At 30.9% G+C, this 26,749-nt stretch overlaps 1 protein-coding gene across 1 annotated transcript in view; it reads right to left on the bottom strand.

Annotated features, from left to right (window-relative positions):
- Positions 1-26,359, bottom strand: part of LOC129002853 (gonadotropin-releasing hormone receptor) — a 125,656-nt gene extending 99,297 nt beyond the window's left edge. Inside the window, exon 1 of the mRNA XM_054430947.1 lies at positions 26,273-26,359. The gene's annotated coding sequence lies outside the window, so the exon portion shown is untranslated. The remainder of the gene's footprint in view (positions 1-26,272) is intronic.
- Between the last annotated feature and the right edge of the window lie 390 nt (positions 26,360-26,749).

The following is a 26,749-nucleotide window of genomic DNA, read 5'->3' as shown; positions in this document are numbered from 1 at the left end:
ACAATAAATAGTTCAGATAGAAGCTCAGAATTCTACGTCAGAAAAGTGAAACATCTTAATAAAACTAAAGAGAACATTTTAATTGCAGCCAAGCAATAAAGTAGATGGAAATGAACGACGAATTTAATTAACACCCGGATGAAACCACCCACGGTAAAATGTTTATCGGAAGCTATCTTGAAAACGTTAAAAGGGTGAGCTATAAAATGAAGTTTCGTATTTCAAGACAAACTTGGTATATCCTAAATTAGTTTAACGTAATCATTTATACAAATATACCTCTTGCAAAAACAGAGTTCATTTTAAAGTGTATTTTATTCAGGATATATTATCGATCCCTAAATAGAGATAAGGCATACAATTTTGTATACTTCTTAAAGAATTTCGGTTATATTTGTGTCATAATTTATACACATGTGGAGTTGAATACCGGAAACTCCTAACATCCTTGGATATCCGTCATCATCAAAATAAAATGTGCAAAACAAGCACTACAAACAAATAACTAATCGTATCAAATAAAATTGCTACTACAACACTACCATCAAACGAATGCCTCTTTTTAATAATTGGCAATGCAATATTCTTTAAGATAGGGACAGAGATGTTTATTGAAAAAATAGGGGAAATAGACAAAGAGTTGATTTGCTTACCCGTCCTGGATTGAAAATTTGTCACGATCCTTTAATGTATTTAGTTGCACAAATTCGAATAACTTTATGAATCATTTTTTCCATGTATACAAAATCAAAACATAAACAATCATAAGAAAATAGCTGATTAGCTGGTATAACAACCCCCCCCCCCTCCTTTAGTTTTCTTCATATATTTGTTATCTTCTGATTTAATCCACAAGTCTGAAAGTTTCAATTTTATTTGGTGCTTTATAAAAATTGTGGACATTTATGAGTTAATAACTTTTAATACAGCGTATCTATAGAACATAGTTTTTCCTACAGTCACCTGACAAAGTGGGCTTCCTTGCACTGATTATAGTAGGCCTACAGAAAGTCGCTAATTGCTGCATATACTTACTTTTGCCGCACTCTTTTTTTTTTGCCAAACACCAGTGTTCCAACCTAACAGCACAAAACAGCGTGCTTTTATTATGCACGTAATCCGTGTACAGTTGGAAATAGGTTGGTAACACGATATGTACTACGACTACGATCAGCTGGTGCAGTTGTTTCCCATTTGTTCAACACTTGGATTCAACCTACCTAAAACGTGTTGTTTACTGCTTGTACGACTAATTTATTTCTATGTAGAAAAATATAATTTGTAACACGAGTGCAAAGTGCCTTTGCTGCACTAGAAAAACTTTCAACACTTGCCTGCGGCTCGAGCGTAAATATTTCTATCGTGTGCAACAAAGTGCTATTTTGTACACTAGTTACACGTATAACTATTTCTCTTTAGTGTTCTCTTCCCGTTGCGGAGCACGGGTATAGTGACTAGTTCTATATATAAATTCATCATTATTCTTAATGTCTAAGAATACAAAATGTAAATGCTATATTCACACTTTGAAATTGTTGTAAATGGCATCGTAACTTACGTCATTCAAGAGTCATTTTCAGAAGTTAAGGCTGAACTCTGTTGGCAGATAGCCATTTTGCTGGGAGTTAGTAACATCTGTTATAAAACTTAGGTTTTAAAATACGAATTGTGGAAGTATAAAAATAAGGCCTTTTGGGGCTGATAACACAGAATGAAACAAATAAACTGTAATTAAGTAGATTACTAAATTTTGTGGTACTAATAATTCAATAATATTTTCACGTATGCTTATTTTGGATACAGATTGAAGTTAAACCACATCACATCTCAATCAAATGACAAGATTAAATTATTATTTTATAGGTGAATTTGGTCCCTAATGTTGAACAAAAAGACAAGACAACTCTCAGATAATACGTATCGTGGGTGGATTTAAAATTGAGTTCTGTTTTACAAGATTGAAGATAATTGTCAAACTGTAGGGGTGCGTAAGGCTTATATGGATAAACATTACATTATTATTAGTATCTAAAGTTATTCTAATATTTAAGTGAACCCTTTTATTTCGGAAAACATAGTTACTCCACAACACAGACACTCCAATAAAAACCAACAATAAATACATTATTCTTATTACATGATAGTTTGGAAAAAATGCGTCCTTAAAGAACAATTGGTACTTTCCTGTTAAAGGGATCATTCTATAATATCGATGATTTTTTTTCGATATATCGATATTTTTGTTTCACTTCACGATCCGTATTTCTTCTGTTTTAATACCTTTAAACGTATATAAATTACAAATTAAGAACTATCCTTGTTCAGGCAAAAATAATAGCCTATATATTAGGAAATTTAACTATTCTAAACTAACCTAACTTATCCATCCAAACTTGCTGTAGGCTGAAGTTACCGTTTCAAAATTCCGTTTGATAACAGATAAGGCATGGGGAATAGGCTATCAAACGAAATTTTGAAACGTTACAGCAAGTTTGGTTGGTTAGGTTAGTTAAAAACAGTTTCATTTCAATGTTTTTTTTTATTGTTTGTTGATACTGAACAATATGCATTTACTGTATCCTTATCATAGTTTTCAGCTGGTATGTTTTAATTTGTTATTATCAATATCGTATAGAAAAATAAACATCGATATTCGGAAAGAAATTAGCGATAATAATGAATTTCCCTTTAACAGGAAAATACCAAACAATTTTGAAGCTAACGGCGAAAATGAACTGTGGAATTTAAGCTCTTGCAGTTTTCCTGCCAAGAATAGAAACATTTTAACAGCTCCTTAAACTTGACTGTTTTAATTAAACATGTTGTCACCCTTGTCTCAAGATATTCTAAGCTATTCTCATCCCATCCTTGATAAAGTATGTGAATATTTTCAGATTTAATGAATATATTAAATTATTAGGATAATAAGGGATAATTAGGTTTGTTTCCTTTATTTACATGTATACATTTCAAAATGATAATACTTTGTAATGTCTATTGGTTTTAAACAACGACGAACACATTAAAACTCAAATTTACTAAGTACTTTGACCCCAACTTGGTGAGAAGCGTCTATTATTACCCATCATACATCATATTTGATCATGGGTCAGATGACCTACCTAGATGTTATCACATCTACGCGCGTGCTCTTCCGTATCCACGTACAATAAATCATTTCCTTACGAAAAATGTGTTGTCTATTTCATAAATCAACTAGTGAGAATCTTTTGTATTGAATTAACGCTATTGTTATTAAACATTAGTAATGAAATTCAAACTAAAATAGGCCTAATTCAACTACTAGACATGACAATAATACTTAATGTTTGAGCTGAACAGAAAATTTACAGACTACGGAATAAAGCCAGATGCTAGATTCAAATTGTGAAATTTTAACCGAAATCTGTAATTGAGCTACTGATTGCAGAATTATAATGAACCAATTTTACACCTTATTTAATTTATCTCAACCTAACATTGTCAAATGACAATCAAAACAACTCTTACCTCGACTGGTAATAAGAGCACACAAGAAAAAAATACACATCAATTCAAAATTCAACTTAAAAGACCAATTCACAGCAGGTCCTTGTCAACAACGCGACTCATGTGAACAGGTCCGCGGAAAGGCACAGACTGACATGATATCACCTCTGCCCACGGTCTACACCTACGTGAATATTGTCCTCTGGCTTATATCAATGATAATATAAATATAACACACTCTTCATTTCGGATTCATAGAATATTTACTATGGTTTTAGAAGGTAATTATATATATTAGACATAGGCCTAGCTAGGCTACCTTGAAAACTAAGTCCCGTGCCCTAAATACCACATCACAAAAGCTACGCCCAACCTTTCTTTTGTCATAGTTGTAATCAAAAGGTCATAGGAAGGAATGAAGGAATATAACAATTTAAAGAAGTATAAACAAACCAAACAAACGGATTTAATCATTGTTTTGTTGAGCTATGTAAAAGTTTGTAAAATACAAGGTGTTGAAACAATAAAAGCACTTTTTTGAATTTAAACATGTGTATCGTTTGAATGTGTTGTAATCATTTAAGATAATGAAAACATCTACTAAAAAAAAAAATTAGTAACAAAATGATAATACCAATAATACCAGGCCGGCGTGAAAGTTGTTGTCTAGGTCGGTACAGTTACAATAACAGTTTAGCAGATTTGCGGTTACGGCAGCGGAAACGCAACATAAGTTTGTCTTAGATCGGGTCATTGACCTTGGGCGTTAATCAATTGTCCAGTAACACTTCAACAAGTTGAATTTAATGGTTAAGAGTACGAAATTAAGAGTGCGTGGTTTTAATTGGGTGATTTTAAGTATAAGGCAACTCAAATAAGGTGGCCATTCATATTTTTTTGTTTTCAATATCATTTAACTGATCTAACATAAAGTCGCTATATTTAGAGCTCAAATCAAAACGGTATGGTGAAATACACAAAACTGGGAATGTTTTTGACAGATGCCCAGTGGGTATCATGGTCACGTGGCACCGGAAACGAGCCAGATTTGCTAACCGGAAGTAGATGTCGTGTTTGTGTGACGTTGTGAATATTGCCGCATGGTGTTAACATGATACATACGGTATGTTCTAATTATCATGTAAAAATTATTTAACAGAATAATAGGGTTGTTTACTAGTAAACTAGAGGTCGTCCAGTGACCGAAAACTTGACAAAAAATATGTAAAGTAAAGACTTCTTTATTTTCACCCCACACTGTAAACGAAACATTTGATTGGAATTTATTCCATTTTTTTATTTTCTGTTTATATTTCGTTGTTATTTCGTCACCAACATGGCAACCCATAAGACCCATGATAATTTTATTAAATTTCAATTTTTTTTTAGTTTATTTTGAGCCTTTTTTAATTTATAAAGGGATTATGTAAAGCTACTGGAAAATATATTTTTAACAATATGCGTTGATTTTCCCTGCGATGTACACGAGCTGAGAAAAAAATGTTTCAAAGAAACACGCTTGCCTATTAATATATATAAGATGCAAAATGTACATTTTTATCTGTATTTCCCTATTTTAATTCAATGATAATGGAATCAATATGGTCTGAAAGTAGAAGTCCTGCTGTAGTAATTGAAATCGATTATGATGTACTTAAGAAAAGCTTGTGTCGTGTCCGCACTATCTTGATTTTTTAATGATTATTATGATTAAGGCATTTAAAAATGCATGTAGAAGCTGTGAAACAACAACTTGTTACTAAAAAAATACTAAACAAATGTTATTTGAACTATTAGGAATGGTCGTTCAAACCATATATCTTATTTTACAAAATCAAATGATTAAAAAATTAATCCAAAGGTTTTTAAAATATAAACATAACAACTGTTAACAGCATGACGACTCTGAAATTTCTGTTCAACAGTTTCGTTCTGAATATAATTACGTAGCTGGATCTTATCACTTGTTTGTCTAGAACACAGCTACATAACACACACACAGCTTTGTCTAGAGTTAGCTTAACACCAAGAATGTCTTAATTAAAACCTGACATTACTTTCATTGTCATCTTCCACCCTTCTCTGTTTTCATCTGGGACGTTTGAGCTTCAAAATCAAAGATAGAATTTAAAATAACTTGACAAATAATCCTGCTTTGGAGTAGTGATCATTTTATCGTATATTTTAAGTCTGATAGTAAAATTGATCAGCTGTTTCTTTATATTTTTAACTTGTCTCGTAATAACAAAATTCGTTGTTCAATATTTTACTTTTTCAAAAAATAAATAGCCTACGCCCAAATTCCCATGGTAGACCTAGAACTATTTTTGAGGAGGATGTCTTTAGAAATAATTTGTTAACATTAGAATACCAGTAGATCCATTAAACAGCTAAGAAATATGTTATCTGATCCTTATTCCATAAAGGATGCTTAGATGTATCCAAATATTTGAACCAAGTATACATCGTACGAACATTTAATATATGAACTGTTTGAGGGGGAAAGTACAGTAAACAAAGTGGTAGTTTGGTTAATTAGTTCACAAGCAGTAAAATTAATACCCTTACATTTCCTTATAAAGGCGGTATTAATATGAAACAATGAAAGTAATTTGGCAGTGACAAGAGCCTTACCAACCTCCGCAGAATCTGTTGAACTGAAGGGTAATTACATCTTCATTAGTGCTGAGGGCAATAGCAACAAGTGATAATTTGATAAGCTGTTTAGATATTGTCAACAGTAACTTGTAAGTAACCGTGTGTGATAACTAAATAAATAAAATTTGTTTCTTGATTGAAATGTTAAGGTCAACTAATTTGCGTATTCTTCTTTTAATGAAGGTCATAATTGATTGAATCAAACATGAATAAACGCAGGTTTCCAATTGGTAAATATATTAAAGCATAACATTATAATTTAGACATCACCACATATAATTTAGTAGACCAATTGAAAAATAATGTTGTTTTTGATTGCAATACTTTATAAAAAAAACATCAAAAGATATTTATTATTAAATATTTATAATTATTCACTAAATATTTACACTTTAAAATCTTTTACTATTTGCAATAATTATTTTTATTGATTTATCGCATTTCACCACTGCCAATAGAATAGTAAAATTTTCGTCACATAGAGACAACAACTGCATACAGTTAATATTCTCCTTAAAAACCTCTCTAAAACTTTAATAATATACCTAAGATGGTAAAAATAGCCGAAGTATTGTCTAAACGATAATACATTTTATTTATAATTCAAATGGAATGTTTAACCTTAAACTAGTTTTTTAATGGCGGATATTTTTAAAATTGTGTATTTCTGTACGTAATGTTAAGGATGTCACGTAATTATGTATGTATGTTAGTCATCGATTTCTATTATTACTACAGTTTTGTAGTAATAGAAATAGATTATGTTAGTATGTCAAAATTATCTGTGTATGTCATACACTAAAGTAACAATCAATACATTGATGAGTACGTATTTAATTTACAAAGTATAAAATAATTTATTTAATATTTTTAAAATTGTGTATTTCTGTACGTATTGTTAAGGATGTCACGTAATTATGTATGTATGTTAGTCATCGATTTCTATTATTACTACAGTTTTGTAGTAATAGAAATAGATTATGTTAGTATGTCAAAATTATCTGTGTATGTCATACACTAAAGTAACAATCAATACATTGATGAGTACGTTTTTAATTTACAAAGTATAAAATAATTTATTTAATACTAATGCATTATATACTTATAAACAAATACATTGTAGTTTATCGGCAATACTTTTGGTTTTAATTATTTATCAAGTTTACATGTTGAATACATTTATTGCAAGTAGTTTAACAAGTATCGTTCCAATCATCTCAAAGTATTAATTAATTCTTACCTCAACACATACTGTAATTGGATTTAGTCAATTAACCTGGCTGTGTTTGCAAGCTTCTCTAACAAGTTCCACTCGGATCACTTTGAGTTTACACGTCCAACACTCTGTGTCTCTTATTCATGACAGGATCCTCTTGAATATTCCAGCTTCTATCATACGACGTATACTCTCCTCCCACTCAAATAGGAAGACACCAAGTTTATCATCATAAATTAATGTCTTGATGAATACAATTTGCTTTAAACTCCAGGATAAACGATTACTATTAAATTTCTTGATAGACGTTTTTAAATTACGATTCATAATTATGTAACTAATATTCTTTGAAATTGATCCTCCAATTTGTTTCATCAGTCAAAAGTTGTACCAGTTAGTCAAGGAAGACAAACAATTTATTTTATTGTTTCCAGTGGAAATGACAACTTGAAATAAAACATTTTTGCGGTTAACACCTAAGAAACTATGAATTTGAAGAACAATAACGCTTTTTAATCTAATTAATCTATTTTGCATTCTTCCATGTTCTTTGCAGTGTAAAACGGAAAAATAGATTTTCCAAACAAAATAGTTGATTAAGTAATCGAATCGTAAATTAATTTACTGAAGAGTGCTTTACTCAGTTCCGTCAGTTTTGTAAACCGTTTCAACCTTGGGTTTAATTTTAGTAAAAGGATTAGATCGTTTTGCTTATCCTTTATCTCAAAACTTGTAAAATCATTCAAAAACATTTTCTTTTTCCACTAAAAGAAGACTTGTTTAGTGAGTCGGTGGCTCAGGGAAGGCAGCGATGTCGTAGATTCGGATCCTGGTCACTGTCACTAAAATTTATCAGTACAGTTCACCTTTGTACTGTACCGGTTCACCCCTTGCTTTGCAGGGTAGTTCTACGCACGGGCAGTTAGTCTATGTTGACGGGCAAATGCAAGGTTAAAAGAGGCCGCCAACCTCTTTAAAAAATAATAATAATAAATAAATAAATAAAATAAACACTTTAAAAGTAACGTGCATGTGTTTAATAACAGTTTTATTAAAATAAGGAATTACACTTGTTATTTAAGTGCAATTAGTCTGAATGCCGATGTTATTTGTACAAAACCACTAGTGTAAATACTTGTTTAATGTTTGTTAACAATCTATTGATCCCCTTTTAATATGTTTGGATCTACTAAGTTACTATTGTTGAAGCTGTATCTAAGGCAGGGAAGTAAATTTGTATTCTCTCTTTTGATGCTAAGCAAAGTAGATAATTGTGACATTTGAAAGTTGCAATGTCAAATGGCAATGCAGAATCAATCTGAACTGATAATAATCAAGGTTACAAGTAAGATCGCAAATACTTAGTATGCAAATGAAGTGCAATAGAAATTTAATAGAAAATACGTTTTAATAAATGTCAAAACAATTTCTAAGTTTGTAACAAAATAACCTACAGCAAAGGAAAAATTTTGCTTTGACAAGTTCACAATTTGTTCGCGGTAAATTCCAAACGATCAGCTGATTTTCCAACCAACAACAAGGGACGAGTCGACAACTTGCCTGACGACCTGAATACCCAATGTTCAAACCTGTCCTATTCAATAGTTTAGCTGCATTGTATTGTAACTTTGCAACGTTGATTCGAACAGTTTAACACCAATCAAGTGAGTTATTCATGTCTTTAAATATCTGTAATAGTTGTATACAATTTTATGTACGTACATTGTAAGCGTTGTTTTTTTCACCATTCTATAATTTTGAAAATTCTTTGTAGAGCTGTGTAGTTTATGTTTATTTTTTTTATTCCCAGCATATAATTAAGATTATATTAATATAGATGAAGAAACATTTATCTTGGCAGAAGGATCTCTTTGCTTAAAATACATGTCCTTTTTACTTTCTGCTCCTAAAATTTTAGTATAAGTATGGAGAAAGAATAGTTTTCGTCAATATTTTCATAGTTTGCCTTTTGGGTGGATATATCTTTTTTGATTCCCTTGAAACCATATAAGTGGTCTTAAAAGTAATGTGTGAGTGTGTGGATGTGTAAAGAGGTACATACCGCAAATGTGGTCCTATTTAGGCTAAAATCGGTATATGTGGGTACTAATCCATGGTATCACCTGGCGTTTATGTTTTGCAATTTTCCTATAAAACCCACTACTGGTTAAAATAGATTTGATATAAACTGCTTAAACAATTTTGAAATTAGTATTTTATAGAACCTTTAAATCCAAACCAAATGGCACAACTCTTATTGCTGTAAAAATTACGAGTCAAAAAGTCATTGCGACTCATTTAATTTTCCCATAAAAATAGAAAAAAGCCGCAGAAAAATCGGATTTTAACATAAACGTTTAGACTGATTTTGGTAAAAAAATTTTATTTTATATAGTCTTTTAAACTTTAAACTACAAGGTACAACGCCGATTGCAGTAAAAACTACGGTTAAAATGTGATTGCAACTTTTATGATTCCCCTTATAAAATATTATAGGTAGCTACAGTTCTGTTTGGGTTAAAACAACATTAACATTTTTCAACCATATCCGATAGTGGAAACAGTTTAAAAATAAATTATTGAATATTGATTACTAAAGTGAGTAATGTAAACATTTCTAAACGGTTTTAGGATGTTTTTTTTAACTTTGTTCCATAACTTGAACAATTTCTAAAATTCATATGCTGCCAGGGCACACATAAGCTAGTGTACATACTAACTTTGATAATGAATTTAGTCCAACGCACTCTGTTTAAGTTTGAATAATTTGATTGGAATGGTATTTGTTCTGCCTGTTATTATACTGAAAATATTGAGTTTTTTGTGTGATAAAATGTTGACTGTGTTAAAATTTATAGAAATTCATATCGTCCACAACAGAGTATTTGCGTATTTACATTGGAAACATATTTTTAGATAGTATAGATCACTACACAGTTACATAATGATAGTCAGGATTTAATAATTCAAGTATAACATTAAATACATAGATATTGAGAAAAAAAACGTAAAGCAAAGGTTTATCACATATTTGATATGTTAAACGAAATGAATATAAATAACTTCTATACCATTAATTTCATGCCTCCAAATCAAGCAAAACAACTTATGGCTAAAATAATAATGTTATGCATTAAAACCATTTATTTTAGTAATCAAAGACAATACAGACAAGACAGCTTTAAGAAGACTACTGTTTTAGTAGTGGCAACAGTTGCCTACTGGAAAGATTTAGGTTCTGACAGCCAAGCAATAAATTACTAAATGTTAAGGGCGAACTAGTAACATGTATAATTACAGTCACCTCTACTCATATTTACGTACCGAAAATCACATATTAACACCTTTTAAATTGGTTTATACCCCTTCACCTGGGTAATCAGTGTAATTCGAAGTTCATAAGTCATGGCCATTGTTTCTAATTCGTTAGATTTCAAACACGTTTTAGGTCAAAGGTTTTTCGAGCGGGAATGTTGTTCAATAGCTCGAAACAGTCTGAACAGTGGTTAAACTAGCTGTGATGGCCATGATGATTATATTACATTATTTTCAAACAGCCTATTTTCAAATCATATTTATTATGATACACCAATAAATCCGTGTTTATCTGTTTATCCCAAGTAAACACAATAATCTGCTAAACAAATATTGCTGAAATGTTGTACAAAATTTAAATATGGCCATACATTTCACCAACACATTCAGCTCATTTTGAAAAAAAAAAAACTCATCAATATGAACTAACATTCCATAAACCAAGAGGTTAAGGCTTTGATCAATTAGTAGAGCATTTCCGTCCGCTATAGGCCTATAGTTTTTTTTTTAATATGTGACTGAAATCAATGTTTTGAGGTAGCTCTCCTAAAGATGTCAAAAGTATTCGTATTTTCTAAAAAACCATTTTGAAAGGTAATTTCAGGATCTTATTTACTTTTAACTATTTGGAAACCCATATTTTCAACCGACGACCATACTCTCTTAAAAGTAATTATTAACTAAAAAAACACACGTTTGCAAAGATTTTTTTATAAAAAATTAAACCCACCTCGTTCGTATACTTGTTTCAACACTAAGAAGATTTTAACTCACTATAGGGTTTCCAAAATTTTACATTAGTTTGGCATCATCATTAAAATTAATCAAAACAGAGAAAGGACGTGTTATCAAAACATAATCAGCGCCAAACTTAGTTAGCTAAGGTCCGAAACACAGTAGTCGTCGTTTGTTGACTTTGTATACGTGGTATCAGAGTAACACCTGATAACACTCTATTGTCAGTGGACAAATCCAACCAGCTTTATGGTAGTGTTCGAGTGATAAGTCTCTGTTGAATAAGCCCGATTTTCACATCTATTTATGGTTTGAGATCTCATTATTTGTTTGAAAGACATTATGTTCACGCAATTTGAAGTTTATTATTTTATCACCTATCGCTTTGAATATTCATCATTATTCTAGTGATTAAAAAATCCCTTATTTTCTCCCTTTAAAAATCCATACAATATACGCTGATTTTAATTTATGCTGCAGTTTTAGTTTATAAAACTGCATATAACCAGGTAACAAAATTGTTTGTAGTTTTTTGCAAATATAGGTGTGTATGACTAATGTCTTCTTTGGTTAATAAAATAACTATCAACTGTTAATGCCCTCTAGACCATTAAAGCTCCTTTGGTGGTAAAACCGTGTTTTAAAATGATCCAGTACTACTTTAAGTTTGTTTTTATCGATGTAACTTGATTTACGTTGTTAAGATGAAGTCACACTTTTGGATTATTTGGCAGGATTTGATATAAAAACAAATATAAACTGATTATGTCATCAGGTTAAGGAATTCAATGCTTCCCACTAATTTAAATCAAACATATTTTCCTTACATATAATTTTTACTACAAATATAGGCGTTAAATTTCCGATTCATACGCAAGTTTTGTCTTTGGTGGTAAAACCGTGTTTTTAAACTATTCAGTAGGCCTATAAATTTATGTTTGTTGTTATCAAAGTAACTTGATTTACGTAGTTAAGATGAGGTATCGCTTTTGGATTATTTGACAGGATTTGATATAAAAACAAATATAAACTGATTATGCCATCAGGTTAAGGAGTTCAATGCTTCTCACTTTTTAAATTAAACATATTTCGCTCACATATAATTTTCACATACAAATATAGGCGTTAAATTTAAGATTCATAGGAAAGTTTTGTCTTTAGAGCTAAACTCAGTAAATTGTATTGCTCGAACATCTTAAAACTTACCGCACTTGTATTTGACTTTTAACACTTTGCCCAAAGCTATCTTCCTCAAATAAGTGAGCAGAACAAAGTTAACCACCTTTTGAGCTCCCTCTCACGTGTTGGCAGTCTATACAGCTTTGCATACAAATGCTCTGTCTAATATATAACACCTGTAGATAATGCACTTTATAACTTTATACGATATCGATTATAATGTCTTTATGTGACGTAGTACAGTTTTAAAGTATAAGTATTCCCATTTAAGACGGATTTTTATCTTGATCATTTAATGAAATTAATAGTAACACCCAGATAATAGGAGTGCTTTAAAAAAGTAAAAGCTCTGATGGACAGGCTATGTGTAGAGGACAGATACATCAACTTTTAAAAGTGTTTTCCAAGGAGTACCACAAGCTACAACAACTTGGAAGACCAAGAATGAAGTGGAAAGACCAAGAAATGAAAGACATCTTCAGACTAGGATCTGGGAATAGAAGGGAATGGGAGGCCAGAATCTTTTTAAGTTTCAGTGGCCAAGTCCGTACGGTGTCATAGTATACAATGGAATGTGGACTCTAAACTAATGCTTGTGAATCGGTCTCTAATCTAACTTCAAAGATTTTCAAAAACGACACAATTGATGTTTTATTGTAAAATTATCGGATTTAAATGCATATAATATATGCCTGTACTCGGATGAAAGAAATAGGTGGTCACCTGGCTCATAAGAGCAAATTTACAGATGTTTGTTACATTTACAATATTGCACTTAAACATAGTTTTATATTGGTTGGAGATATTACAAAGATAAATTAATTTGCTAGAGAGAAACGTGAAAGCTTAAACTTGAAGCTATTAAATACCTAGAAGTGAATCACTATAAGCAACGTGCCCAACGTGGGGTGTAATGGCCAAAGATAAGTGAAACATTTTAAACAGCCTTTAGTGTTCTACACACGTCCGGACTCTCACTGATGGGTCAATACTGATATCACTTACATGACTTATTCCTACAAACCCTCTCTCTCTCAAAAAAAAAACAAAAAAAAAAAAAAAACTATTTAAAACACATTTGTTGCTTTTAACTTATTTGCATATAACATAATAATAAGAGTTTGCTGATTAAAATTATGAAAGGTATCGTACCTCAAATCACATCTTTTAAAAGATTAAGTCATGTAATACCTTTTGGTGATATTTGATATAAATGGCTTTCGCCACAACCAATGTTTTATTATTTTGTTTATTGATACCAATGGAAATTTAAATTACGAGATTAAGTACAATAGTTGAGTAGGCAAAAAGCATATTCAGCCAGTATAAGAATTCAATGTAGATGGATCTCGTAATAATTTAATATCCAAAATTTTATAATGCTTGTAAATAATAGACACAATATATAGATATTGTATATAGGATGGTTCTAAATTGCATAACTACACCTGGAACCATTATTATACCGTGAGCTAAAAATAGGACAAAGAATAAAATGTTCAAAGGTAAGCAATTTGTAAACAAGTTTGATTGGTGAAATATTTCACCATGATTCCTTATCAAGGAGGGAAGTAACGCCACACGTTTATGTAGAAAAGGTAAAATATCGAAATACTCACAATTTCTTGTAATTTCTAGCCTGGAACATCTAAAAATTTGATTTCAATTGATTATAGCAAACACATAAATACATGCAGCAAAAGGGCTAGAAAATGAGATAGGTCGTAAATACCTTTGTCAATTCTCTGGTAAAGAAAACAACTTTATAATAAATAAAAAAAATGTTACTATAAAAGAATATATGTTAGTGATAAGTATACTGGTTCATGAAATATGAGTTCAATTGCAAACTAAAAAGGCAAAATGAATTAATTATATGAATATATAAATAAATAAGAATACTTGTTAATTTGTGGCAAATCTAGGAACTTAGTGTACTTTTTTACAATTATTAACCTCATAGTACAACTAACATGGACCAGGAAAACATTGGCTATAAGTACACCTAATTAGCATAGGCATACAGCACTTCATATTAAACAAAATTTTTATCACACACTCAAATTTTAAGCTATCAACATAATCATATTCTAATAGATTTGTGTAAAACCCAATAACCTTTTATATAACCTATTATAACCTTTTTTATGTGACCTTTTATATAAGGAATATCAATACAAAATTGTAACAACCTCTACATTTTTTAGATAAGCTCTTTACAGAAGAATTTAAAACGTTCCATTAGGCCGCTTAAATTGTTTTACACGCTCGTAAATGGATTGGGCTCTTAGCGATCTATACAATGTTTAAAAGAATGTCATTGAACACCATCCGGTTACATGTTTGTTTTTGCACTCTATGCTTTTTTCCAACGTATTTTTTGTTTGTTCTCAATGTGGAACTCAAAATTAAATGTATTTTAATTTTGAAGTGCTAACTAAGGACACTTTAATTGTTATTCACAAAATAAAATGTATTTTTTCGAGTATAAAGCGTTTAGTTATATTGTGTAAATCCATATGCAAATTCTGAAAACAGTAGTAAATGAAGGGAAGATGTTTCATATTCTGTTTAATTTCAAGTTACACAGTTTTATAGTAGATTTTACCTTTTTAATCTGGCTGATTCTCCAAGGGAATTTTTAGCGAATTTCCCATATAGGGAATACGCTATTACCGTAGTACTCATGGTAAGACCTGAACTCAGGACCGATTTACTTTTCGTTTTGAGGTCCCTAGAGGCCAAAAACACCATCCGTTCAAATTCATATAATATTCATATAATATATATAATTCACAAAATAAAATTATTTGTTTGAAGTTATGTGTTAAATCATATGCAAACTCTGAAAAGAAACAGTAAATGAAAAAAGATGTTTCATATTCTGTTCTATTTCAAGTCCCCAGTTTTAAGTAGAATTTACCTTTTAATCTTTTCTACTTCTTCCATGGGCAATTGTTAAGTAATCAAATATATTATAGAATCAGTCACTTTAGCAGCTCACTTATTTGACGTTGTTCTTGAAAACTTTCATGAACTCATCTAAACTAAAGTACGATATTATTTTAGACATTTCTTTTTTGCCCGATTGGTTTTATAAATTGGTTTTCTAAAGCCAGTGGTACAAAAAAAGGAAGATAAGATTTTACTATTTACAGAATAACAGTCCCAGATATCATTTATCATTAGACTTTCAATTAAATAATTTATCTAACTAATGGTTGATATTACCTTTTGATAGTAAAAAGACCACGGTTTGGATCGTTTCCTTGAAAAATTTCAATAGCGCAGATAAAACAGAAAAAAATAAAATTAATTTTTTAAACGAATTCCAGATTGTTTTTTAAATAATCAGTATTTAAAAATATAAACGAAATTTGTAAATGTTTCAATAGTTGATAAAGTGAAACGAAACATGATATTAAACACAGACGTTACAGTAATAACCCGCTTATTTCTGAGTTTGTTTTTATATACACAATATAAAGTCCCGCGAGAGGAGAATTGTGATCTGATTTTATGTAGTTTATATTGATACTTCAACATTCTATCAGGCTTTATCTCAGCAAGTAAACATAAAATAAACGTATTATTAACGTTATTTCCGGCTCATTTCAGCGTTGTAATGCTTTACTATTACTATTACTTTTTAAGTCAGTACAACATTCCTAACAGAGATAGAAAAAATAAGTACAATTAAGGTTTTAAACTCAACATTTAACGAATGTCTATACATCTAGTTATAAGCCTCAAAATTTAAGTGAAAAAGCGTAGTTTACTCAGAGAAAGCAAATACAAAAAATACAACGAACATATACCGATAGATAAGTTTATTTGGTTAAACAATCCACAAGTTATAATCAAAATTAGTTTTTAAACTAATTTAGAGTAGTTACTATTTTATACATGTACATTGTGTATATATTGACGTTGTTAAAATCTTGTATGATGCTAAATTATAACATAATTACTTTTGAAATAACAATATGCCAATGCTTTACGTTTTTGAAGCTGTAACAATTACTTTGGTAAATAATGCAAAATGAAGGACAAAGCCTTATTCCAACGTACGATACCAGCGGATTTATAAGTTATATTTTACCATTGTAAAAGTTTAAGTCATACTTTATAATCTATGCAGAAAATAAAACTGAACCATGACGAAAAATGACCAGATTTGTAGCTATGATTTCATGGTTAAACCAGCAGTTGTATATTTCATTTTGCTTGGATAAGAACTCAAAGTGTATAAAACAATTTACGAACAAAACATTGAAAACCCATACGATGTTTTACAAAAACCATAATAAGTTTCTAATTACTTCTGATGTATAGAACAGTGATGGCAGTGATGTTTTGATTTCTTATTTAGGTTTCTTTATGCGATTCAGCTCATTGATCCATAAAAAGTTGCATCCAACGGATATAATCAAGTCAACAATTTTTACTACCGTTAACTAGAGTACAGAAGTAAGAATAGTGGTTCCAAGATTGCAAACAGAACGTAAGTTAAAATATCAGTCAAGAATATCAGGGGATACGATAACGGCCTAAATGGAACAGCGGGAGGAAAAATCACAGCACAGAATGTGTTGCGATCCTTTTATATTTTATACAATTCTTCTAAATAGATATTCCTACACCGAATTGCAACTATGAGAAGAATTTACAAAGTATTTAACAAAAGTAATAGGCAACGTTTCGGATACGCATTAGAAATCCATCTTAGCGGCAAGGTAAATTCTACAGTTTTAAAGAATTCTCAATTACTTCAATGGATACAACAGTCTTTGACCATGAAATCCTGGCTTCTTGTCTAAGATATTCTATGGATGATAATGTATTTTACAGTTCTTTACAGCCTTTGAGTTTGAAAGTATTCTTATAAGAATCTATTTTTGGTTTAAGTCGGAGCCGTAGCAGAATAATGGCGTAGTATAATATTTGTTTTTCTAGTAAAACCACGCAGGATTCACCGTACAATATAAATAATAGTATTTGAAACCAGGAAAACGCATGAATGTGTAAGAATAATAAAAAAAAAAATAAATATACAGGGTGGCCATAAATTATTGGAAACAATTATATGATTGAATAAATAAATAACGAAGCGACTTAGAATCATGGAAGTTATTTCATTAAATAGCAAATTTAAAGCAGTATCATACAGCGACTGCAAAAAAATTTATAAAAAACAAGTAATTATAATAAGTTGTTATAAAGAGTCTGTAATAATAACCTAATCCGTTATTGTAAGCTATGTATTCTTCTAAAGGGAGGACCTCTTACACTGCATGTTGGACACTTCCCGTTCTTTAAGTTCACACTCCCTGTACCACCATTTTATAGAATTGTTATTCAGAGTATTACGGCCATGCTCTAGGCAAACAGTTATTACAGATCTGCTTCATAAAAATTAAAAACAAAGAAAACGCTTTGCTTTTTCTTGCGCACTAGTAATTTTGATAGTGAGGTCTGTTAAATGTTTGATTCGTCAAATGTCATACACAGCTAGAGTCGAAAGGTCCATTGTTGGCGAGCTGACTATACTACAACTCAAGATTAAGTATTGATTACGTATTGAGAAGAAAACATAGCTTATACTCACAGTTTAGGTGATTTTCATAGACTTTTTATAATAACTTTTACTTCAGGTGTAATTACTGACATTTTGATAACAAATTTTTTTCAGTTAATGTATAAAACTGCTTTAACTTTGCTTAATCTTAAAATACATCTAATAATTTATGACCACCCTGTGCATTTATCGTTTTATACATCATAAACACATATGCACATATGGAACATATTAATAAATAACAAACAATGTTTGTGCAAATCCTAACCGTTAACTGGTAGGTAATAGTTTAACTCCAATTCGGTATTTAAGGAAGTAATTGCCAAGATAAGAACGTGGAAACAGAGTTAAACTGACTATCAAGATCCTCTCCACGTATTTGGCTCACTTTTCCTTCGATTGCGATTATCTCTATAACTACTACCGCTCTCAAGGGCCATTTAAACATTCATCTGCATATTCAATAATTAAGTATATAACAACGCTTCAATATACTAAATTTATAATTTGTTAAGCTCTGAAAAATAGAAATAAATTGGTTAATTTCATGTATTGTTGTACTGAATGGAAAAACAATGTTTACCACAAAATATCCCAGTCCTATAACTTTATGTTTTTTTGTAAACTTGTTAGAATAAAAATAGGTTTACACGTTTGTACCAAATTAAATTGATATTAGATAATTTTTACTCCATTAATCGTGCTACAAATATAATAATAACAAATAAAACCAACCAATAGATAAACATAGTTGATGAAAAGCAAATAAATAATATTTCAAATGGGTCAAAGTTATAGTTGATATAAAGTAATTAATTCGTTAATCAAGTAATACACGAAAAAGGTTTCATAATTAATTAATTATATCTCACGGCAGTACATTGTTAGATGATAAAGGCTCATCAAAACCATAAAACAAATGAACGCTAAAAGGATTGAAGCGATGTGTTTATTTGAACTAAACTCAAAACTTTAAATGCCGAACGTTGAAAGGGAAATCATGTTAAATAAATCAGTTTGACAACACTGTTCCAAGGCCTACATGAGAGGATTTCCATTAAATTGTGTTTCAAACTTAGTCATTATTTGCTTCCGGATATTCCACCCCTTATTTAGTTTGTTTATATTAGTGGGGATATCCAGAATGTAATGAAAAATATTTAAATAAATAAATATTTATACAATTTCATCACGGTGTAAATATCTGCAGGATATTACTTATAGAGGTGTATGTATAGGCTAATAGGAAACGTACTTCTTTATGTTTATCTTCTATCTACATAAATCCGTTTCAGACTAACGAAAATCAAACAGGTTGTTAGGCAAACTTGTATATTATTCGCAAAGTTTATTAAAACCTATTAACTTGCTTAGTATCTAGACTGAGCTGGAAGCTCGGGCATGACCATCATTATGTTAACATTTTAATGTTAACATTTTTATTTTTAACATGTTGAACATGACACCGGAACAGGAGAACAATCTCCCTTGTAACATATTACAAAATATGTCAATTTCGGTATATTTCTTACACATTTTGTCTTTATCTTAAACTACTATTTTACATAGGCACTGGGCTGTATCTACTGACACAACTCCTAAATAATATTCGCATCTGAGCTTACTACCAAGAGTACATACAGCATATATACTGTGACCGTAATACAGCGCTTGGCAGGAATACAGCTACTAGGATAAATAAAATGAAAATATGTCTTAAAATACATAACAATTATAAACGTTAAACGTAAATTTTACTCTGTTTTACAGCTTGGTTGTGCTATTTTAGTCTTAATTTGTAATAATTCTAAGAGATGTGTCTTAATAATCGGTAAAACTTACGGTACATGATTAATTCTTTTACAAACATTATTATTTACTACTTGCCTTCAATAAAGAAATTTAATGTAGATTATTTAAAAAAATAGCAAATTTCTCCGACAAATATGTATTAATTCGAATAAATGCAGTTAGGCGTTGGTGATTCATGAGAAGGTATCAGTATGCGTAGCTCTTCCCAGAGGGTCGAAACGTGAAGAAACTCTCAAGAAGGTGGGTAACTTTGTTTCAACGCACTTTTCTGAGTCACCTCACCCTAGGCACAGTTAATCCTTAACTCGCCGAAGGTATGGGTCTGGAATTGGGAAGGGAAATTGTACAAATTATATTTTGAAGATCTTCACAGGTCTGAATGTGCAGAGCTAAGTTTCTGATAAGTTAGAAATAACTATTGTAGTTGTTATTAGGTAAGCATTTGTGAATTAATGAACTTTAAAGTTATTGTGCCTTTAAAATTGGCAAGTAGTATAGGGAAGTCTGTCTAAGTTACCTATTCTTTGGATTTATTCAATGTTTTCATAATTGGTTCTGTATGTGTCAAATATATACACTGTTTTGTTCTGAGTATTCTTAAATTAATTTTAATTTGAATGCACTTTAATAATGTGTATATAATATGTAACTGATTTCACCACAATCTCTATTTAAATACCATTGCAAATAGTTAAATGTTTCCTCATAGAGTGCATCAGTATCTTCAAATCCCAATGGTTTCATGACTAGCTCTCTGATTGGTCACTGATATATATCACATGACCAACCCCTTCCTTCTTTAGAGTAGTGGCACTCTTGGGCAAGTCCTGTTGCTATGAGGACTATGCTTTTTCTCATACATTTTTAAATATTATAAACCTCTTTACCAACATAAATATTTACCGCAGGTTTATAACTTATTATAAAGACAATTTAAGCGTTTTTAACATCATATAGTGAGAAAAAGTGAACCAATCAACATTATAGCATTTCAGGATTCATCAAAGGGGGCCCCCAGTCTGCACATCAGTTTTAAGAAGAAAAGGTTAGTGTCTCCAACTTTAAAATAAATTTAATACAGTCCACATTGCTTATAAATTAACATAAATTTCCCACAGTATGTCCAATCCTTTGTTCTTTTTATATAAATAAGGCGAAATATTTCACTGTTTGGATATGAAAAAAGAATGTATAGTTACAATCCTGTTGATAAAGAATATCTTTTAACAAATAATTCTGAATGCTGCTGCTCGTTCGTAGGAAACATTTCAACTGAAACGTGACGCCAAATTGAAGCATCCCTATCATTTGTTCCTTCGTTATCATCTAAAACCCAGAGCAAGCAAAATACTTTAAAAGACGTATGTTTTGAAAATTTTTTATACCAAACTTCAACCTGAAAATTAAAGTTATTTGTGATTTTTTCCACAATGGAATTTTAATATGAAAAACAAAAAAAAATCTGTAAAATCTGGTTGAGAATTTGATTTAACTTTGTAAATAATAAAATTATAAAGTAGGCCTAATTAAATCTGAAAACAAGGAGTTTGCGATTTATAATTTGCAAACTGGAAGGTTTTTGAGCTATATTAGATTATTAAACATAGTTTGTCTGCCTATCTGAGATATAATGAATAACACAACACAACTGGAATAATTTTGACCTAATGATCATTTGATTTATTGAATGAGTTGCAAATATTAAAATCCTAGCGTGTGACTTTCCCACAAACATCTGTGACAACCTGAATTCGTAAAAGTTAGTATTTTATCTAAGAGATAGCAAACAATACATTTTATTATAACTGTTTGAGGACCCAGTTACGAAAGTAAAGTCAGCTTTATTAAGACTTGATAAGCTTATTTAAATGTAAAATACCGACGTCACAGCAGTCGTCGTCAAATCGATATTCAATTTCACGTCCAGTTGCTGTATCAAGCCTTGGAGACAAGAAGATGAATATTTTCTGAGTCAATATTACCCATTATTTCTTGGTTTTATTTGGGTTTCATTCCAGAAGGATGGGTAATGGTCAGTTTTCCTGGAGGTTAGTTTCATAGGTTTGTGATGTGAGAGTGATTTTATGATATTAGATTTTATCCAAAACAAATCGAGACTTTTAAATTTGGTACTGACAACATTCGTGGATTTCATAGTCTGTAGAACTGTTAGAGGACAAATGACATTTAGTGTTTTAACTTTAATTTTTTAGTAATTTACCAGGCAGTAAATTGCAATGGCAGAAGCTCAACTGGGTTTTTTTTTACATTTGTTTGCACATGTATGACTTGTCAATTGTAGATAGCTACAAAATGTCCATCTTTAATCTAAGCTTTAATTCAATATTATAAATGTAGGCTATTGGGGGACGAGCTGTTCTAGTGGTTAGAGCACGGAACTTTAGTCCCCGAGGCCCCGGGCTCAAATCTCGCAAAATTACCAAAGGATTTTATCTAAGTGATGTGCCGCAACCCCTAGGTCTAGCCTGAAGTAATGTGAAAAAACAATCCCGGGCTTGTGCCTAGCGTCCTAGGATAAAAACATGTGTAGGCTACAATATCATGAGGTAAAAGACTATGTTTTAGAAATTTGTAGTATTCATCAGATTACTGACTGATATATTCTTGAGTATATTGTAGTATGATCAATGGTATTCATAAGAATGTTATTTTATTTTGTACAGAATTTCGTAATTTGCTAATATATCGTAGATTGTTTGTTCTTATCTTACAATTCTGTTACAATTTTGTTTAAATTTACGCAAACCCATGGTGGCTACTTGGCAACCTATTAGGCCAATGTTAAAAATATTAACATTTCATTTCAAGTATTTCACGTAAATGGTTGATCTAGAATAGAGCCTAGTATAAATATGAGTTTAAGCCTAAAATTAAGACAATTTATAAGAAATCGCTGGAGCCGTTTTTTTTCAATCTTTGTTGTGCACACACGTTGGACTACTCGTATAGGATTAAAATTGCGTGTAAACAATTTACAACATTTCTAAATTTATTTAAATTTGTACAAGCAGTATTCAAAGTGTAATTATAATACTGTATCATAATACGTTTAAAGTGAAAATTAAACAGCGTTAAGTGTAAAGTAGGAACCTTGTTTTTAATTATCTCATTCTCTATACAACAGGATAAAAACTTAACATTTTGAAAATACAAAATAAAATTCTTTGCTCACAAATGCCTGGGTCTCTCAGTAATTTTACAGCTAGCGCCATAACATGGGAATAACAGGTTTCTGAGCTATAAACATGACTCTTGTTACAAGCGAGGGAAAATGGAATTTTTGCGCTAGCAACACTGTAAAGTATAAATGTAGTATCTCACACTATCCTGAGAAATTGCATCTCTATTTCAAAAACTTAACAAACTAACAATCTAACTGTGTAGACGTAACCAGTTTGATAAGATAATTAGGAATGAAATACTCACATAAATTTAGAAATTTAAAATTTTTCTGTTAAGTTGGAATCTGTTATGTGTTTCTTTAAGAATTGATGTGTTGTCAGTTGCAATTAAATACGTACCTATACATAAAATATTTTGGAAAAAATCATAACGACTAAGTATCGTACATGGTAATAAAAAACCCAACATTAAACAAATGAGTTTTTGTGATCCAATAGACTAAATAATATTGACGATTTAAAATTACGAGTTTTTGAATTAAAATCCATTTTTAGCCCCTGAGCTGTGATATTAATTAAAAATAGGTATTTACCTTCGTCTACAGCTCAATCTGTTGTAACTTGGGTGTCGGCATCCAGTTCAGATCGTGGCAATGTCAACCGGTACCGTGTGTGCGACAGGCCTGTTCGTTGTGTCTTCGTTAGTAATTGTAAAATGTTATTCGTGTCCGTGTTATGTGTTTCAACTATGACGACGCTACTTCAGCTGAATGTTCAACGTCTGACGATGTACATTATAATGCCGAAACGGCCGTAACCCAAGTTACAACAGATTGAGCTGTAGACGAAGGTAAATACCTATTTTTGAGTTTTTGAACTCTTATACTGTCTTTTTAAAACACTGACAATGTTTAATGAGGTGCTAGATAATGAGAGTATATTACATTTTTTCAATGGAAACATTTTCAATAAGTGTGCCGAATCGTTGTAGGCCAATTTTACTTATAAAATGACAATGGCCACTGACGGATTGCCATCAATATTTTATATGAGTAAGAACATGCTGTAATCAGTCCTAATACTAACGGCGGTTTTATTCCCAAATTGTTAGCTAGGTATCTCGTTCTCTCTTTTATTAGGTTGTATGATGAAAATAAGTCATGAACTCGAGAACATTTCAGGTGAATTATATTTATATTCCTGCCTTCTCCATATAAAAAAAACTTCAACTTATTTCGAAACCGAGAATACAGAACCATGACTATATAAATGGTGCAACGTACATCTGAAGTAATACATCATGTTATCAATACAGTCCAACCCCGGAGCTCAGATAATACAGTCGTGAGATGAGGAGGAGTTGACTTGGGCAGTAATGTTCTGTATTTTACGATCACCTTCGGAAATTGTTCTGGTAAACCACCAGACTGCACGCTCAGTATTTAGCTCTTCTAGTTGTGAACTCTTGTAACGCCGGAGGTGTTAAGTGTATACAACTATATTTAATGGTTTAGCATGCTGCGCATTGGATTATTACGTCAGTTGAAGGGACGGTGTATACTCAAACTTTGAGATACATTTGATTGAAGCGGATTTCCTTTTAGTGATGATTTTGTGTATAACAACTCCTTGATCAGAAATGCGCAGTTATGTTGTGTGGGTAAATTGTTTGAATAGGCCATTTATAACATTTGGTTCTTTTGGATTGATTTACAACGCATACTATATTACTTTTAATTGCTTTGTAATAAAAGGTAACACAATATCTCAGTAGAGACTTCAGTGACCCGTTTAGTATACAGTTCAGAGTTTGGGACTTTGGTTATGGGGTAGTAGGTTCAAATCCCTTAGATCATGAATGAACTATAGCCTAAACTGTATAGTTAAAATCCGCTAAGCCTAGTAGAATATTTTGGGTACTTACTTCCCAAAAGGAACATGCGGTCTAATGCTTATCAACTGAATCTTTTCACAATTTAGATACTGTAGACATGCCAACTGTAAGAATTCAACATTTACAACTTTTATACTCTAACGATGTCAGCATGGTTTGCACAGGTTACTTAGGTACTGTAAAATTGTTTTGATTAATGAAGTAGTTTCTTATTTTAAAATAAACTACAAATTAGTATTAAGGCTAAATATATTAGCTCTGTCAAAATAGAGTTTTTTTTTTTTTAACTAAGCTGTAATTAGGTTTGCAATAATATAATGATCACCTTTGAATATAATATTTTTGTTAACGTGTGGTATCCTTAAACTAAAAATAAGAAATCAAATCAAAGAATAGTTATTTTAATGTATGAATTTGTGTGTATTTTTATCAAAATATCACTAATATTAGGAATCTATACAAAAGCTTGGAACATTTAATGAAGCAAAAAGCTAATATTAGCATTAAATGGTAAAGCTCTTCAGATATAAGCAATTAGGTTTTGGGTTACGCACTTAGATCTCCAATTAACAAATTGTTGTGCACAGTAAGGATCGAGAAAGAGTGTAATCATGAGATGGTTGTAGTCTGAAGTAGATCGTAGTTAGAATTCAACCAATTATATCTTTGCTTGGTAAAAATGTTCAACAACATGTTGATGTATAGAAATAATGTGAATAATTATTTAATTTTTAATTTAATTTTTATTGTAAATTAATTAGTCTTGTCTAAGGAACATCTCGGCCATAGTAACAAGACTACAAGATCACGCCACTCATACTACACTCATCTCCATTCATACTTGGCTTAAAATACCTTCGTATGGTCGCCATTTCAAGTAAAAGTAAAGTAGGTATTGAAGTAGACATGGGAGACTGCAAAACGGAAATGTCAAACACACAAAATATAAGTCTTAATTTTATGGCGGTAGCAAACAAACATGAAAATTTGCAATAGTTGGAAATAACAATCTCGATACAAATGAATATTATATTACCTTAATAATGAAAGACATTGTAAATGGTGTATTTAACTTTTAATTCTGTATTTACTTTTGAAAAATTGTTTTGTCAAGTAGTAGCATGAAAATCCCAGTCATGTATACAATATATAAACTATTAGTAAGCTTATGACGTACCTCAATATAATTCTACAAAGCTACATGGTTCAAAACATCGCTGACCTTAAAAACACAAAAAAATACAAGAACTCACGTGTGTAGTGTTTGCAGCGTCCGCTACAGGCGCTAGTTGCACAACTGGTTGAGGTACAACTGGTCCTTCCGGTTGTGGCACTACAACCTGCAACCGAAAACTGATTATCATAATCATATATATGGTTTGTGTATAGGTTGAATATGAATAATTTTTAAATCTGCAAAAGGCAGAGGAATGCAAAAAGTGGTGATTTAAGATGAAGAGGATTATCATAAACTAGAGGTCGTCCAGTAAAACCCGACCAACAATATGTAATATACGGACTTAACTATTTTCTCCTCGTGATGTAAATAAAACATGATGATTGGAATTTCTTCAATTTGTTTTGATTTTCTGTTTATATTTCGTTGTTATTTCGTCACCAGCATGGCAACCCATAAGGCCCATGCTAATTAAAAAAATATATTAATATGTAGTGCTTATTTTTGAGCTTATTTTAATTTATAAATGTATTCTGCACATCTACAGTCAAAT

This window comes from Macrosteles quadrilineatus, unplaced genomic scaffold, assembly GCF_028750875.1.
Source record: "Macrosteles quadrilineatus isolate MER2022 unplaced genomic scaffold, UCM_ALF_1.0 Scaffold_9__3_contigs__length_116548681, whole genome shotgun sequence".
NCBI lineage: Eukaryota > Metazoa > Arthropoda > Insecta > Hemiptera > Cicadellidae > Macrosteles > Macrosteles quadrilineatus.
The sequence above is the reverse complement of the archived record's forward strand: the minus strand, read 5'-3'. Positions and strand labels throughout refer to the sequence as shown.